Raw genomic sequence first — 19004 nt, forward strand, 5'->3', positions numbered from 1 at the left:
TCCATTAAGGAATGCAGTTTTGACATCCATTTGCCAAATTTCATAATCATAAAATGCGGCAATTGCTAACATGATTCAAACGGACTTAAGCATCGCTACGGGTGACAAGGTCTCATCATAGTTAACTCCTTGAACTTATCGAAAACCTTTCGCAACAAGTCGAGCTTTGTAGACAGTAACATTACCGTCAGTGCCAGTCTTCTTCTTGAAGATCCATTTATTCTCTATGGCTTGCCGATCATCGGGCAAGTCAACCAAAGTCCATACTTTGTTCTCATACATGGATCCCATCTCAGATTTCATGGCCTCAAGCCGTTTTGTGGAATCTGGGCTCATCATCGCTTCCTCATAGTTGTAGGTTCGTCATGGTCAAGTAACATGACCTACATAATAGGATTACCGTACCAGTCTGGTGCGGATCTTTCTCTGGTTGACCTACGAGGTTCGGTAAAATTGAGCAGAAGTGTCATGATCATCATCATTAGCTTCCTCACTAATTTTTGTAGGAATCACTGGAAATGATTTCTGTGATGAACTACTTTCCAATAAGGGAGAAGGTGGAATTACCTCATCAAGTTCTACTTTCCTCCCACTCACTTCTTTCGAGGTAAACTCCTTCTCTAGAAAGGAGCCATTGTTAGCAACGAATATCTTGCCTTTGGATCTGTGATAGAAGGTGTACCCAACAGTTTCCTTTGGGTATCCTATGAAGACACATTTCTCCGATTTGGGTTCGAGCTTACCAGGTTGAAGCTTTTTTCACATAAGCATCGCAGCCCCAAACTTTAAGAAACGACAACTTAGGTTTCTTGCCAAACCACGGTTCATATGGTGTTGTCTCAACGGATTTCGATGGTGCCCTATTTAACGTGAATGCAACCGTCTCTACAGCATAACCCCAAAACGGTAGCGATAAATCAGTAAGAGACATCATAGATCGCACCATATCTAATAAAGTGATGTTACGACGTTCGGACGCACCATTACACTTTGGTGTTCCAGGTGGCGTGAGTTGCGAAACTATTCCGCATTGTTTCAAATGAAGACCAAACTCATAACTCAAATATTCACCTCCACGATCGGATCGTAGAAACTAAATTTTCTTGTTACGATGATTTTCCACTTCACTCAGAAATTCTTTGAACTTTTCAAATGTTTCAGACATATGTTTCATCAAGTAGATATACCCATATCTGCTCAAATCATCTGTGAATGTCATAAAATAATGATCCCCGCCACGAGCATCAACACTCATCGGACCACATACATCAGTATGTATTATTTCCAATAAGTCTGTTGCTCGTTCCATTGTTCCAGAGAACGGAGTCTTAGTCATCTTGCCATGAGGCTTGGTTCGCAAGCATCAAGTGATTCATAATCAAGTGATTCCAAAAGCCCATCAACATGGAGTTTCTTCATACGCTTTACACCAATATGACCTAAACGGCAGTGCCACAAATAAGTTGCACTATCATTATTAAACTTATATCTTTCGGCTTCAATACTATGAATGTGTGTATCACTACTATCGAGATTCAGTAAAAATAGACCACTCATCAAGGGTGCATGACCATAAAAGATATTACTCATATAAATAGAACAACCATTATTCTTTGGTTTAAATGAATAACCGTCTCGCATCAAACAAGATCTAGATATAATGTTTATGCTTAATGTTGGCACCAAATAACAATTATTCATGTCTAATACTAATCCCGAAGGTAGATGTAGAGGTAGCATGCCGACCGCAATCACATCGACTTTGGAACCATTTCCCACGCGCATCGTCACCTCGTCCTTAGCCAATCTTTGCTTAATCAGTAGCCCCTATTTCGAGTTGCAAATATGAGCAACAGAACCAGTATCAAATACCCAGGCGCTACCGCGAGCATTAGTAAGGTACACATCAATAACATGTATATAAAATATACCTTTCACTTTGCCATCCTTCTTATCCGCCAAATACTTGGGGCAGTTCCGCTTCCAGTGACCAGTCCCTTTGCAGTAGAAGCACTCAATCTCAGGCTTAGGTCTAGACTTGGGCTTCTTCACTTGAGCAGTAACTTGTTTACCGTTCTTCTTGAAGTTCCCCTTCTTCTCTTCGCCCTTCTTCATGAAACTAGTGGTCTTGTTGACCATCAACACTGTAACACCCTGGTTTTTGGCCCTTTTCTTTTTCTTTAAATTTAATTGGTTTTTGCTCTGTTTTTCTTTTTGGAGTGGTTCTGTGGCCTTGCCACCTGGGAAATCACCTTCATTTCCTCTCCCAAGTGACTCATGATCCTCAAAACCTTGCCAATATAATGTCACTTCACTCCTTGAACAAACCCTAAAATCTTTTTCTAGGAAATATTCCTTTTTTTATTAAAGGAATAACCCTATCCGCCCTAGGTTGTGAAGCAACCTACATTTCCGTCCATCCAAAAATTCCCAAATAATTCTCATAATTTCTTTGGGTCATATATTGCTCAAATATGCCCAAACTTTCCTGTCCTAGCGCAAGAGTAATTCCCCAATAATTATTCTTCATTTCTGTCCAGAGTGGCACTTTGTGAAGGAAGTGTCATTTATCTTATCTTGTTTGCTCCCAAACTTGTTGGGAATTCTTTTATGTCCAAATATTTGCCACATGCCAAAATTCAACTTTATTTGCCTAGCCAATATTCGTCAGTGATTTTTAGAAGTTTTTGTCAAACACAAGCTACTGTGAAGGAAGTACTAGATAGAAGAATCCAAATGAGCTCAAATTTTGCATGCCTCTTCTTGTGTTCATATTATCTCACTCCTACAAATTTCAGCTCCATAAAATCATCTATGTGAGCACAGGACCAAATCTTTGCTTCTGGTGAAATTTTCAGGTTGTGAAGCACGTGCATTTTATATTGCTTAAAAAATCCTAATAAATTACCAGATCATGCTCCTACCTATATAACTTCTCTCCACCAAATTTCGTACCAGTTAATGAAGCCAATATTTCTCTAAAATTCTTGCAAGTTTCTGGACAGGGAGAATAATTGTGAAGGAAGTACCATTTCGGTGAATCCAATTCATATGAAATTTTTACAGCATCTTACTATGTCCAAATCATTAAGACTTGCAAAATTTGAGCTCAAGTTGACGCTCCAGGTGAGTGCACCATCCTGATCTTGATTCTGGACTAAATATGTAGTTGTGAAGCAACTATGGTGTATCTTGGTCCAAATCATCTCAAAATTAACAGGATTATAGTCCTTCCTAAGCTGATCACCCCAGACAAACTCTCTGGCTCCAATCCCCTTCGTGTTGATCAGCAGTTCTCGGCCAAGTTTACTGCAGTAAACTTCAGAGGTTACTTACCATTTAACCAGAGAAGTTTTCATCGATCTACCACCGCAGTTGAAGCCTCCCCTGGAAGAGCTTACCACTAGACAATGTTTGCCAACCTTTGGCTCCTTCTCCTCGCCAGCTCACGCGGTCAACACCTCTCTGGCATGCCATGGCCATGTCCAGGATAGTTTTTGCTTGGGCCCCTCCTCCTCTCGCCGTGTACGCGCTCGTGGGCATGTCCAACAGCTTCACAATGTCGTCGTCGTCCTCCTGGAGCCATCTCCCCCTCCGTAAGCCCCTCCGCCAGCGCTTGTCGCTGCGCGCCCATGGGAGAGCTATAGCCGACCGGCTTTGTTCGCGCCGTGGCTTCTCCCTCCTCTTGTCCCCGAGCTCTGCTCGTTACTATGCACCTCTGTAGCTCGTCCGTACCTCCCTCGTTGCCTTCCCGTGCCACCTCGTGCTCTCTGCGCATCGCTAGAGCTTTGGCCGAGCTTAAGCGGCGGCAACTGGCTCGACACCTCGCCCTCGCGCCTATATAAGGCCCCCGAGCCCCTCCCGAGCACTCCACCAGCCTTGCCTCGCTCCACTACCCCTCCCAGCCTCTCAAACAAGCTCGAGGAGCTCTCTGTGTCCACCATCGCTGCCATGGCCGCCGTCTCTGTCTGCTTCGATTCTGGCGATCCGCGCCTCCTCCCTCCGTTCCAGCGCCACCTGCAGCCTCCCCACACCCCTAGAAGCCTCCCCGTCGTTTCCCTCCTCCTCTGTTGGCCTCTAGCCACGGTCCCCATCGGCGCCCAACGCCACCGTTCGCCATGCTCGAGGCAGCCACCACTCTGGTCTTCCCCGGTGTACGCGAAGACCCTGGATGGATGCGCCTCTCCATCACGCGCAGTTTGGTAGCCGGGGCCTCGTCAGAAGTGGCCGGAGCCGGCCAGGGCAGTCACCGGTGTCGCGCCTCTGCCTCGCGGGCGAGGGTGAGGAAGAGGACGACGACCAGTCTAGCTGGCCAGGAGGGACCCATGTCGCCCCCGTCCCCACCAGTCAGCCGCACGGGCGTTAACCCCACCCTGCCCACATGGATAAGTGGCCAGTCCCACCTGTAAGTCTCTCGTGTTGACCCAGTGGCCCCGCTGACCGTTTTTAGTGAAGGTGTAATCTGAGAAATACACTTTCCTTTAAAGAAAAAGCATTCTGTTTCTCATTCGGCTTAAAATACGTTTTCACTTTCTGAAGATGTAACCTGAGAAATGCGCTTTCTGTTTTACAGCTCAGGGGCCTGTTTGTAGAGTTATTTTTACAGATTGGTCCCTGAACTTTGCCGGGCTATAACTTTTTGCTCGCAACTCCGTTTGAGGTGAATCCAAAGCCTACGTCTTCTTTCGTCGAGCCCGTTCCATTGGTATCATTTTCACCATGTGTTAAAATTCTGAAAATGACCATTTTGTCCTTACGCTTAATCAGCCCCCTTTGAGAGAGAACGTTTTCCGGCGATTCATTTTGCGAGCTTCTCGCAATTTCTTCCCGATGATTTCTTCCACCCTAGGCAAGCCACAACCACCATTTGCATGATAGCCATGCAGTAGCATTGGTTTTCAACTTGAATCTTTAATAACTATATGTTTATTTTGCTACTGTTGTCGTTATTTCGGTCATGCTTGTGGATCGGTGATTACCGTCATGCTATGTTTTCTTGCACTCTGTTATCATGTTCTACCTGCTAGTATTACTTTCATATTGGTCATGCTTGATAGTAGTACATGTTGGGTTGGTCATGTTCTTCGGTGCGTGACTGACGTGTTCCTTGTTGTTAGTTGGTTAAGTGTTTACTCGGTAATGTTATTGATGTGTTGTTGCATGGTATTTATTGTTGATGTTAGTGGCCATGTACACTATGAGTAGTGTTGTAGTTGTGATATTCATGCTCATCATTATGGTATGCTCAGTTGGATATGATTCGTTGTTGATATGGTGGATAGTTATGTTGCACCCCCATGCTTATGTTGATATCATGCTCAGGCATTGTAATTGCATCATGTTATTTTATCATGGCTCAGCATATTTGCATTCAAGTTTAACTAGATTAAATTGAACTTCCCTTTGTGCTCGATTCCTGTCTACTTTGCATCAAAATTGACCTTAGGTCAAACCTTGGCTCCCTTGGGTCGACCGGCCTTCTCCGCTCTTCGTTGTATGGGCGCCTATCATCATAATATCGGGGCATGTATGATTGGCCCCTCGAAGGGGGTGTAGGCACTCGACGGCGGTCATCGCGGTTGAACCGACAATCTTGTTGCTCATGATTCCGACCCAAATATTGCCCTTGACGATGCCCACGTCCCTCACGCCGCGGAGGAAATCTTGGGCTGTGAGCCGACTAGACGGTATCAGCCACCACAAATCTGCTATGGATCCTGTTGCGTGACTGAGAAATCATCGTGTTCTGCTCTCCTGCTGCTCGGAGCAGCGCTCTGATCTGCATTAAACCTCTACCAGCTTCCGACTGGGAGGGCTAAATGGATTCTGCTATACGGGCCGCAGCAGTAAGATTCTGAATCGGAGTGCGGTATACCTGCGGTTCCGGTGGAAATAATTGCCGCTGTTGTTGACTGTACTCGGGGATCTGCCGCTGTGCATGCTCGTCGAGTGATCGCAGAAGATTCTCCGGTTGAGTGCGCTCAGCCAAAGTGGCTAAACGCACTGCCTCCAAGGCCCGAGCCTCAGAGGTCTCTCCAACAACGGGTGTGTGTAGAGCCTCCATATTGCGGTGGTGAAGTTCCTCCCTCTGATGAGAAGAGAGAGTTTCAAGATGTTACTCTTCATAGATACGCGATGGCTCGCGACCGCCATCATTGCTGTCGTTGCGACGCATGCCAGGCGGGTTGTGGGGCGTGTCGATCATCGGGACTTTAGCCGCGGGGTCGCTGCTGTCGCACTCGGACATGGTCTTGACGGAGCCAGTCGAACATGCTGTAGAGAGATTCGTTGAGCTTGATTACCGTGACTTGAGGGGTGGCCGACTGACGTGCCACCGCGTGCTTCACCCACCGCTGATGCCGCAACCGACCGGATCGCTTGCAACGGCGAGCAGCGGGGAGCGAAGGTACTGCCCGGGCCGACGGATACTGGGTCGACGGCTGACGTAGTAGGACGCCGTGAACGCACACACGAAAGTGCGTCGCTCCACGAACAGGAAGCGCCTTGACGTCGAGAGGAGCTTCTTGAAGCCAAGCGGAATCGTCGGCGATGAAGACGAGCACGCCGAGACGGATCTCGCGGCCCTCAGCCAAACCTCCGCCAGAAACCATGATGAAAGGACTCAGAGAAATCGCAACCTCACTGGAAAGTCGCTAAGACACCTGCCCCATGGTGGGCGCCAACTGTCGTGGTTCTAAGTCTGACAGTAAAGTAGGGGGGTAGGAATGTAGAGGCAAGATCCTAGCTACGGTGAGATTGTGCATGCAAGATGTCAGGCCCTTCATGGAGGAAGTAACATCCCTACGTCTGGGTGCCTACAAGCTCGGTCGATTGGAATATGCGTGAAGTTACAGGGGGTGCGAACCCTTGTGCCAGAGGAGGGGGTGGCTTATATAGAGTGCGCCGGACCCCTCCAGCCCTCAATTACACAGGGTTTAAGGTACATAAAGGTGGGCGTTACTGATAACGCCAACAATAAAGATACATGAATGACTATTAAGTCTATAGGGTAACGCCTGACCGTTGCCATACAAGGTGACTTTAGATCTTCTATCTGTCGAGTGATTCTTGTTGCGGTTGAGTGAGTACTCCTTCGTCGAGTGAACTTGAATCTTTTGAGTGGAGTGTTTATGGTCGAGTGAATGATGGTATCCCTCGAATGCTTATGACTTTAGGCCAATGTCCTTGGGGAGGGTGTCTAGGTCAGGCCTATGACCCTACCCTAGGTACATGTCGTCGTCAGCAGCCACCACTCTGGTCTTCCCTGGCATACGCGAAGACCCTGGATGGATGCGCCTCACCGTCCTGCGCAGTTTGGTAGCCGGGGCCGGCCAGGGCAGTCGCCGGCATCGCGCCTCTGCCTCTGCCTCGCGGGCGAGGGTGACGAAGAGGACGACGACCAGTCCAGCTGGCCAGGCGGGCCCCGCGTAGCCCCCGTCCCCATCAGTCAGCCGCACGGGCATTGACCCCGCCCTGCCCGTGTGGATAAGTGGCCGGTCCCACCTGTAAGTCTCTCGTGCTGACCCAGTGGCCCCGCAGACCGTTTTTCGTGAAGACGTATTCTGAGAAATACACTTTCCTTTGAAGAAAACGCATTATGTTTCTCATTCGGCTTAAAATACGTTTTCACTTTCTGAAGACGTAATTTGAGAAATGCGCTTTCTGTTTTTCAGCTCAGGGGCCTCTTTGTAGTGTTATTTTTACAGATTGGTCCCTGAACTTTGTCAGGCTATAACTTTTTGCTCGCAACTCCGTTTGAGGTGAATCCAAAGCCCACGTCTTTGTTTCGTCGATCCCGTTCCGTTGGTATCATTTTCAACATGTGTTAACATTCTGAAAATGACCATTTTACCCTTACGCTTAATAAGCCCACTATGAGAGAGAACATTTTCCGGCGATTCATTTCGCGAGCTTCTCACACTTTTCTTCCTGGTGATTTCTTCCACTCCAGGCAAGCCACAACCACCATTTGCACGATAGCCATGTAGTAGCATTGGTTTTTAACTTGAATCTTTAATAACTATATGTTTTTTTGCTACTAATGTTGTTATTTCGGTCATGCTTGTGGATCGGTGATTACCGTCATGCTATGTTTTCTTGCACACTGTTATCATGTTCTACCTGCTAGTATTACTTTCATATTGGTCATGCTTGATAGCAGTACATGTTGGGTTGGCCATGTTCTTTGGTGCGTGACTGACGTCGGTCACCGATTACCGTTAATATGTATTGTTCCTTGTTGTTAGTTAGTTAAGTGTTTACTCGGTAATGTTATTGATGTGTTCTTGCATGGTATTTATTGTTGATGTTAGTGGTCATGTACACTATGAGTAGTGGTGTACTTGTGATATTCATGCTCATCATTATGGTATGCTCAGTTGGATATGATTCATTGTTGATATGGTGGATAGTTATGTTGCACCCCCATGCTTATGTTGATATCATGCTCAGGCATTGTAATTGCATCATGTTATTTTATCATGGCTCAGCCTATTTGCATTGAAGTTTAACTAGATTAAATTGAACTTGAACAACTGTTGGCTGAGTCATGGTGCCACTATATCGAGCTGACCAGTGCAACCGCGCTTACCTTTATGGGAATGTCCAAACTGGGTCTATTGTCATGCCTCTCGCCAGTGCCTCCAACGAGGAAAGGTTATGGGCGCGCGCTACCCTGATCAGGTAGGTGGATATGCCTTGTGTGCCCGTTGTTGTTGTTGTACCCGGGTTGTCCCCTTTGGGACCGTTTATGTTTTGCCACGACGGTGGCCGTTGGTGCCTTTGGTAGGCACGGGGCAACCCAGGACTTAGCCCAAAGGGGAGTTGGTCGGAGTGGCCAAGAGAGTGTCATGGCAGTAGATCGGTTTTGTCGGAACGCCATTGGTCCACCCGAATGGGAGTGCGTGGCCATGGGTTCTGTGGTGTGGGTATAGTGTACAAACCTCTACAGAGTGTATATTAAATCTATCGATATCTGCGCCCGCGGATAAGGGCCCAGTTCGTGTCGGTCACACTGTGAGTCAACAGTAATAAAATTAATGATGTGCTTAATAACAACACGGTTCGATGATGAGATAAGTTGGTTATGTGATCCGTGAATGATCACCGTTTGGTTACGAGGTAACTCGTTGAGCCCAGAGTGGTTCCGTTTGTGATACGTGAATGATCACCGTGATATCGAGGATACCGAGTTGTTGGATATTCGTGATGTTGTGCGAGAATCATGGGTAAAGATCAAGCTCCTTGTGGTCATTTAATGATTACTACGGTATGGTTTATACCAAGCTTGATTTGATCCTGAGATGATCGTGTGATGTCCGAAGTTGGTAAGTGCTGCATGTGATGGTTACGAGATAACCCGAGCATAGTAAGTAGGTGCATGATAATGTCATCATGTTGCATGATAGTGTCATCGTTTTATATATCCACGCCATGCCCATATTGTTCTAGCTGTATCATGTTGTTCAGGCTATGTTGTTCGGATAATATAATGTTAATCCATGTTTAACATGTAATTGCCATGTTGTTGTATGTCTTGAATGCTTCTGGTTATTGTGAGCTTGGAAGTACATTCAATGTACTAACCTGGCGTGTCATGCCAGTTTGTAGGTCATGCTGGATTAGATTTCTTGCTTGTCATGGTTTCCGTTCATGCGAGCTAGGATAAGTGTTCCAGCCAGGGTCCCTGCGGAGTGGAGTTCATCACTGTCGTCGTTGTTCCGCTGCTACAAGTTTTTTCGCTGCTTCAAGTTATTTTGCTGCTTGCATAGAGCAACTGAGGATGGCATAGTGTCGCCGTGCCGATGTTATTCCTTGTAATATCGGAGACCTTGTATTCTTATTCGTGTAACAATAGAAAGTTGGTTTGTTCTATGCTAAGAAGTGCCCTATTCCAAAAGACTTCTCCTCGATCTCTGGGCTGGAATATGGGGCATTCTGATTTCTCTGAGCCGGGGTGCCACAACGCTTGGTATCAGAGCAAGTCTGGCTGTAGGACGCCCTAGTCAGCGTGACCGATAGAAATCGGTAATTTAAAGTCAGGCTTGTTTATTGCTTTTGGTTGCTGCATTTGTTTGTTGCATAGCATGCATATAGCCATAGTATTTGTTGCTAACGGTTTATCTGGTGAGGCATCGGTTTGGATCCACTATAGCTCAGCCTTTGCATTTCTCCAGTTTTCTTTTCTTGCTCGTTCTTCGGTATTTGGTGTCATTTCTATCGCAGCAGAGTGATGCCAAGTGATCCCGACACCGTTTGCAAAACTGGTGCTCAGGTATCTCACCGATATCCTCCTTTCAGCCCCGCCTATCGTTTCGGTGATGGACATGCTTCTATCCCGAATCACTCTTTTATTCTGTCATGTTAGCAACCCTTAATGATCTTAGTTATCGAGAAAGGGCAATGTCAGCAGCCTCAGTTTTCCCCTGCTATCCTATTCCTTGGACGAGTATGGATCTTTTTCCGTCCGCTTGATAATAATGTGGTTGCGACCTTCATGTCCCATTACAGGTTTATCGAGTGCGTCCTCGCCTCCGAGCTAGTCCAGGTTGCTACCTAGCTAAGCTAGCACTTGGTGTAGTACTGTTTACACCAATTCTTCCACACATTTTATTCGTCCTCGTGCACACCGTCACAGCATGCTAGATCGTAGAACCAAAGATCCCATGAGATTTGTGTGCTTAAGTAGGCATGCATATTGTGTGACTAATAGTAATATGTGACATTGATTGTGTGTGAATTGATTGTTGTTGTGTGTGATGACCCACAAGTATAGGGGATCTACCGTAGTCCGTTCGATAAGTAAGAGTGTCGAACCCAACGAGGAGCAGAAGGAAATGATAAGCGGTTTCCAGCAAGGTATTCTCTGCAAGTACTGAAACAAGTGGTAACAGATAGTTTTGTGATAGGATAATTTGTAATGAGCAACAAGTAACAAAAGTAAATAAGGTGCAACAAGGTGGCCCAATCCTTTTTGTAGAAAAGGACAAGCCTGGACAAATTCTTATATAGAGAAAAGCACTCCCTAGGACACATGGGAATATCATCAAGCTAGTTTTCATCACGCTCATATGATTCGCGTTCGGTACTTTGATAATTTGGTATGTGGGTGGACCGGTGCTTGGGTACTGTCCTTACTTGGACAAGCATCCCACTTATGATTAACCTCTATTGCAAGCATCCGCAACTACAACAAAAGTATTAAGGTAAACCTAAGCATAGCATGAAACATATGGATCCAAATCAACCCCTTATGAAGCAACGCATAAACTAGGGTTTAAGCTTCTGTCACTCTAGCAACCCATCATCTACTTATTACTTCCCAATGCCTTCCTCTAGGTCCAAATAATGGTCAAGTGTCATGTAGTCGATGTTCACATAACACCACTAGAGGAGAGACAATATTGTAACACCCACGATGCGGCTATATTTCCCACGTGTCAGAGCACGACTTAGAGGCATAACCGCATAGTAGGCATGTCGCAAGAGGGGTAATCTTTACACATCCCATGTACTGAATAAGATAGAGATAAAGAGTTGGCTTACAACCGCCACTTCACACACTACATAAGTATAGCATTACATCATCCAGAATACAAACAAGGTCCGACTACGGAACCAAAATAAAGACAACCCGAAATGCGATAGATCCCCGATCGCCCCAACTGGGCTCCACTACTAATCGTCTGGAAAGGAAACATAGTAACGTCCTAAATCCTCGTCGAACTCCCACTTGAGTTCGGTCGCATCCCCTGGACTGGCATCATCGGCACCTGCATCTGGTTTTGGAAGTAATCTGTGAGTCACGGGGACTCAGCAATCTCACACCCTCGTGATCAAGACTATTTAAGCTATAGGTAGGAAATGGTAGTGAGGTAGAGCTGCAGCAAGCACTAGCATATATGGTGGCTATCTTACGCAAATGAGAGCGAGAAGAGAAGCAAAGCACGGTCGAGAAGCTATAAGATCAAGAAGTATTCCTAGAACTACTTACGTTCAAGCATAACACGAGACCGTGTTCTCTTCCCGGACTCCGCCGAAAAGAGACCATCACGGCTACACACGCTATTGATTCATTTTAATTAAGTTAAGTGTCAGGTTTTCCACAACCGGATATTAGCAAATTCCCATCTGCCCATAACCGCGGGCACGGCTTTCGAAAGTTCAAAACCCTGCAGGGGTGTCCCAACTTAGCCCATCACAAGCTCTCACAGTCAGCGAAGGATATTCCTTCTCCCAGGACGACCCGATCAGACTCAGAATCCCAGTTACAAGACATTTCGACAATGGTAAAACAAGACCAGCAAAGCCACCCGAATGTGCCGACAAATCCCGATAGGAGCTGCACATATCTCGTTGGGTTGGCATAGACCTTGGTTGCCCAGGGGGTGCCGGACATCGCCCAGTTTGGACCAACACTTAGAGAAGCACTGGCCCGGGGGGTTAAAATAAAGATGACCCTTGAGTCCGCGAAACCCAAGGGAAAAAGGCGAGGTGGCAAATGGTAAAACCAAGGTTGGGCCTTGCTGGAGGAGTTTTATTCAAGGCGAGCTCTCAAGGGGTTCCCATTATAACCCAACCGTGTAAGGAACACAAAATCAAGGAACATAACACCGGTATGACAGAAACTAGGGCGGCAAGAGTGGGATAAAACACCAGGCATAAGGCCGAGCCTTCCACACTTTACCAAGTATATAGGTGCATTAAAGTAAACAAGATATAATAGTAATGATATCCCAACAAATATCATGTTCCAACAAGGAACAAACTCCATCATCACCTGCAACTAGCAACGCTATAAGAGGGGCTGAGCAAAGCGGTAACATAGCCAAACAACGGTTTGATAGGACAAGGTGGGTTAGAGGTTTGACATGGCAACATGGGAGGCATGATATAGCAAGTGGTAGGTATCGTGGCATAGCAAGAGAGCGAGCAACTAGCAAGCAAAGATAGAAGTGATTTCGAGGGTATGGTCATCTTGCCTGCAAAGTTCTCTGAGTTGACGTAAGCTTGATCCTCATAGCGTACTCAACGGGTTCCTCGATCACGAACTCGTCTCCCGGCTCTACCCAAGTCAGTAACACAAGCAAAAGAAACAACAATCAACCACGGTGCAATGCGCAAGCAACATGATGCAAAACATGGCATGATATGCGGGATATGATATGCAATGCATATGCGTGCTCCGGAAGGAAAAGATTGAACCAGGGCTCAACTTGGCAAACCAAGTGCGCCACTGGAAAGATGAGTTGATTTCGGTCAAAATCTATATAAAGATCACCGGAGTCGGATGCACGATTTGCAAATGGCAAGCAAAACAATAATTGCACGATTCTGCGATTAACAACATGATGCCATCTAAAATGCAACAAGAAACTAAGCTACTGCACTCTAACATATCAAAAAAGCACATGGAAGCTATCTACTCAAGATGCTTGACAAAAGATGAACACTGAGCTACGGCTAAATCACAGAATAGCAGGTTCAAACAAGCATGGCAAAAGTGCAAAAGATATCAGCATCACAGACTTACTGAAAATAACATGTCAGGAATTAACATCAGAAAGCAATGTTTAGAGCAAGATAACAACATGCTAAAGGAACATAACAAAGCAAACAAAGGCATGGCAGGAATCTAATCAAAGCATATAACAAAAGTCCCTTACTGACCATAAGCCAAAAGGGATCAGAAGATATGATGACACCCATGTAAACATAGCAAGTTTCGTTAACAGATTCAGACTTGGCAGAAAAACTGGACATGGCATAAACAGAGTTACGAAGGAACGTTTGCGAGCTCGATGCACTCAACAGAAGGCATTACATGACAAACTAAGCATACTACCAGCAAGAAGGCATGAGCAAGAAGCTAAACATGTCAAGAACAATCTCATAGCATGCATGGATCAACTACAACAACCTTGGAAAAATTCATTAACACGTAAACAATCTGCGAGGAACATTTTATAGCAAAAGTAGAGCAAGATTGAGTCATGCTAGGGTACTCCATAAATGCAAACCGGGACATAGATGGATAGAGCACAACCATATGTCCAAATTATCATTACTAAACATACTCAAAAGAAGCATGGATCTCTCTCTAGCAAAATGAATACATTGCATAAAAATAACAACAGGAAAATGACTTAGTGAAATTCTAAGTCACTGAAATCAGCAACATCACGAGAGCTACTTTGCATGCTTGTGCTAGTCATCACATTGATCACAAGAATACATGGCATACACCCCTGTAAAGATGGCATGGCATAGCCCAAAACACATGTAGGGCTCATGCTCATATGCAGCACACAATAATCATGGCAAAAATGACAAATGCTCAAGATCTGATAAGAATCAGGAACTAACATTTTATAGCACTTTTGCAACAACAATTTGGGCATCAAGATGAACCAAAACAAGCATGGTGCAATGGAACAAAATGAAGAGGACATCCTAACGAACATTTTGATATATTGCACGCGCAAAACGGATCTACGGATGCGGAGTTATGACATGATGAAAAATGCTACAGGATGCAAAAATAAAAGACTTAGAGGGAAAAACAGGGGTCAACCCTAGTGGATCTGGATCTGGGCGCAGATTCCGAGGTTCGCCAAAATCGGAGATCACGGTGGCCGGAGTGAGACTTGCCGGAGACGTCGAGGACAGCGGTGGCCGGAGTGGTCGCCGGCACGACGCGGTGGCGCGGCGGAGGAAGAAGCGGCGGCGCTGGCGACGTGCTGCGGTGATGAGGCGGCGGAAGGAGCGGCGGCGCTGGCGAGGGCGGCGCGGCGACGCTAGGCGGTGAGGTGGCGCGGTGGCGACGGAGGCGCGCGGCGGCCTCGGGCGGGGTCGCTCGCGGGCGGCGGCGACGGGGTACGGGCCCGCGGGGAAGAAGAGGCTAGGGTTTGGACCCGAAAATTCAGAGGAGTGCACATATTTATAGGTAGAGGGAGCTAGGAGAGTCCAAATGAGGTGCGGTTTTCGACCACGCGATCGTGACTGAACGCCCGAGAGGATGGAGGGGGTTTGGATGGGTTTTGGGCCACGTTGGAGGGGTGTTGGGCTGCAACACACACGAGGCCTTTACGGTTCCCCGGTTAACCGTTGGAGTATCAAACGAACTCCAAATGGCACGAAACTTGACAAGCGGTCTACCGGTGGTGTACCAAGGCCTCTTGGCAAATCTCGGTCCATCCTGAGAAAGTTTAGCACCCGCACACGAAAAGAGGAAAAAGGGGCGTCAGATGACATAGGAGTGTCGGAATGCAGAACGGACAACGGGGAAAAAGCTCGGATGTATGAGACGAACATGTATGCAAATGCGATGCACATGATGACATGATATGAGGTGCATGACATGGACAAAATGCAAAACGAAGACAAAATCCAACGACGAGGGAATATCATAACTTAGAGCTGAAAATGGTAAGAATTGGAATACAAATTTGGCAAGTTGCATACGGAGGGTGTTACAACACTCCACCACTATGAAAGGATCTCGTCCTGAGATCTAGGACTGAAAGAACTTCGGATATTCAGAACGGAGGTGGTCCTCGGGTTCCCAGGTGGCTTCTCGGTGGGAATGGTGTGACCTCTTCACTTTCAGGAATTTGATAGACTTGTTGCGAGTCTTACGCTCGGTTTCTTCAAGAATAGCAACAGGATGCTCATGATAAGACATGTTTTCTTGGAGATCAATCTCTTCGAAGTTGATGGTGCGGTCAGGAGTCTTGAAACACTTGCGAAGCTAAGACACGTGAAACACGTCATGCATGTTTGCAAAGTTGGATGGAAGCTCAAGTTGGTAGGCGAGGTCGCCTCTTTTTCCAATGATCTTGAAAGTACCCACGTATCTAGGGGCAAGCTTCCCTTTGATACCGAAGCGACGAGTACCTTTCATTGGAGAGACGCGGAGGTAGACATGGTCTCCTATCTCGAAAGCCAAATCACGATGCTTGTTATCATAGTAACTCTTCTGGCGCGATTGTGCGGCTTTGAGATTTTCACGAATGACTTTGCACATTTCTTCAGCTTTTGTGATTAAGTCATTGCCAAGAAGTTGGCGTTCACTGGTCTCTGACCAATTAAGAGGAGTACGACACTTTCTGCCATAGAGAATTTCTAATGGGGCCTTGCCCGGACTCGCTTGGAAGCTGTTGTTGTAGGAGAACTCGTCATATGGAAGACAATCTTCCCACTTCATACCGAAGGAAATGACACAAGCCCTGAGCATATCTTCAAGAATTTGATTAACTCGCTCGACTTGTCCACTGGTTTGAGGATGGAAGGGTGTCCTGAAGCGAATGTTGGTGCCCATAGCCTTCTGGAAGGAGTCCCAGAACTTAGAGTTAAAGATGCTTCCATGATCTGAAGATATCAACTGCGGAATGCCGTGCAAGGAGAAAATCCTGGAGGTATATAGCTCTGCCAACTGAGCTGCTGTGATAGATTCTTTGATAGGAAGAAAATGAGCCACTTTTGTAAGCTTGTCGATGAAAACAAAAATAGCATCATTACCACACTTGGACTTGGGGAATCCCATCACGAAGTCCATCTCAATATGGTCAAACTTCCATTCTGGAATAGCAAGAGGTTGGAGGAGACCAGCTGGTCGTTGGTGTTCTGCTTTCACTCTTCTACAGACATCACATTCATTCACGAACTGCGCAATCTCGCGCTTCATTCGAGTCCACCAATACGACTGCTTGAGGTCATGGTACATCTTTGTACTTCCATGATGAATAGATAGGAGTGAATTGTGAGCCTCGTTCATACTGACTTTACGAAGGTCACCTTTAGGAACAACAATGCGATCCTCGAAGAATAGAGTATCTTTGTCATTAAGGCGATAGCACTTGTACTTGGGTTGGCTCTTGGAAATCCCATTCTTCACCTTCTTCACCATTGCATCAAGAAGTTGTGCCTCACGAATCTGATCTTTCAAAGTAGGAGAGACTTGGAGGTTGGCAAGGAATCCTCGAGGGACAACTTGGAGATTAAGTTTGCGGAAAGCTTCACAAAGATCCGGTTGGAAGGGCTTGAGAATCAAACTGTTGCAGTAAGCCTTCCTACTCAAAGCGTCAGCAATGACATTGGCCTTGCCTGGAGTATATTTGATACTCGGATTATACTCTGGAATCATTTCAACCCAACGAGTCTGCCTAAGGTTAAGGTTGGGTTGAGTGAAGATGTACTTGAGACTCTTATGATCAGTGAAGATGTCCACTTACCTTCCCAACGAGAGATGTCTCCATGTTAAAAGAGCATGGACAACTGCCGCCAGCTCGAGGTCATGAGTGGGGTAGTTCTTTTCGTTGGGCTTCAACTGGCAAGAGGTATAGGCCACAACTTTCTTATCTTGCAGTAGCACAGCACCGAGACCTTGAAGGGAAGCATCACAGAAAACCTCAAATGGTTTGGATTCATCAGGAGGAGTCAGAACTGGAGTTGTGACTAACTTCTCTTTGAGGGTGTTGAAAGCGACGTCACACTCAGGCATCCGGACATACTTCACATGCTTCTGGAGGAGGTTGAAAAGAGGCTTTGCAATCTTAGAGAAATTCTCAACGAATCTTCGACAATAGCTTGCAAGCCCAAGAAAGCTGCGGAGCTGCTTCACATTCTGAGGCGGTTCTCAATTCACAATTGCAGACACCTTCTCAGGATTAACAGCTATGCCCTTGGCGGAGATGATATGCCCAAGGTAGAGAACCTCATCGAGCCAAAACTCACACTTTGAAAACTTCGCATAGAACTGATGTTCTCTGAGTTTGTCCAGCACCAATCTCAAATGCTTGGCATGATCCTCCTTGTTCTTGGAAAAGACCAAAATATCATCGAGATACACCAAGATGAAATCATTTGTGTAAGGGTTGAAGATGAAGTTCATCATGCAAGAGAATGTTGGAGGAGCATTGACAAGGCCGAAAGACATGACAATGTATTCATAAGAACGATAGCTTGTTCTGAATGCTGTCTTGGGGATATCTTGTTCACGAATGCGAATCTGATGATAGCCCATATAGAGGTAAAGCTTGGAGAATACTTGAGCACCCTTGAGTTGTTCGAAAAGCTCATTGATGTTGGGAAGTGGGTACTTGTTCTTTATGGTCTTCTTGTTCAATGGACGATAGACGACACAAAGTCGGTCCGTGTCATCCTTCTTCTTGACAAAAAGAACACCACAACCCCATGGAGAAGAACTCGGTCGGATCAGACCCATGCGCTCTTGTATATCGAGTTGTCTCTTCAGCTCCTTCAACTCTTCTGGTCCAAGCTTGTAAGGACGTTTGCAAACAGGTTCCGTGCCAGGCTCAAGATCGATGACGAATTCAACTGGCCGGTGAGGAGGCATTCCTGGAAGCTCTTCTGGAAAGATGTCTTGATATTCACAAACGACTGGAATCTGAGAGATGGCATTTAACTCGCCCTTCTCATTGAGAGAAAACAGGCGAATGGTATCATCACGAGCAGCAAAGACGATCACATCCTCAGATGAGTGTGTCAATTGAATCTGTCTGGCAGCACTATCAAGTTGAGCCTTGTGCTTAGAAAGCCAGTCCATGCCGAGAATTAGATCAATATCCGAGTTACCAAGAACCATTGGAGAGGACAGAAATTTATAATCTCCCATCTTAATAGAGACATCCGGAGCCATCATTTTGGTGTTCATGAACAAACCCGGAGAGGAAACCGCTATCGGCTTAGGCAAATCGACAGTATGCAAATCGTGCATGGATGCAAAAGGCTTCGATATGAATGACAAATATGCACTGATATCAAAAAGAACTCTTGCAGGAATATCATTAACAGGAAGGTTACCCATGATCACTTCTGAAGAGTCCTCTGCCTGAGCTGCGTTCATCAAGTTGACCTTTGCGGACTTGGGATTATGGTTGACCACTGCATTGCTGGCAGATCTCACAGGAGGAGGAGGCGGAAGGCGCCTCTGGTTGAAGCATTTGTTTGCATAGTGACCCTTCTGCTGACACCTGTTGCACGTA

This window comes from Triticum dicoccoides, chromosome 7A (assembly GCF_002162155.2).
Source record: "Triticum dicoccoides isolate Atlit2015 ecotype Zavitan chromosome 7A, WEW_v2.0, whole genome shotgun sequence".
In the NCBI taxonomy this organism is placed as follows: Eukaryota; Viridiplantae; Streptophyta; class Magnoliopsida; order Poales; family Poaceae; genus Triticum; species Triticum dicoccoides.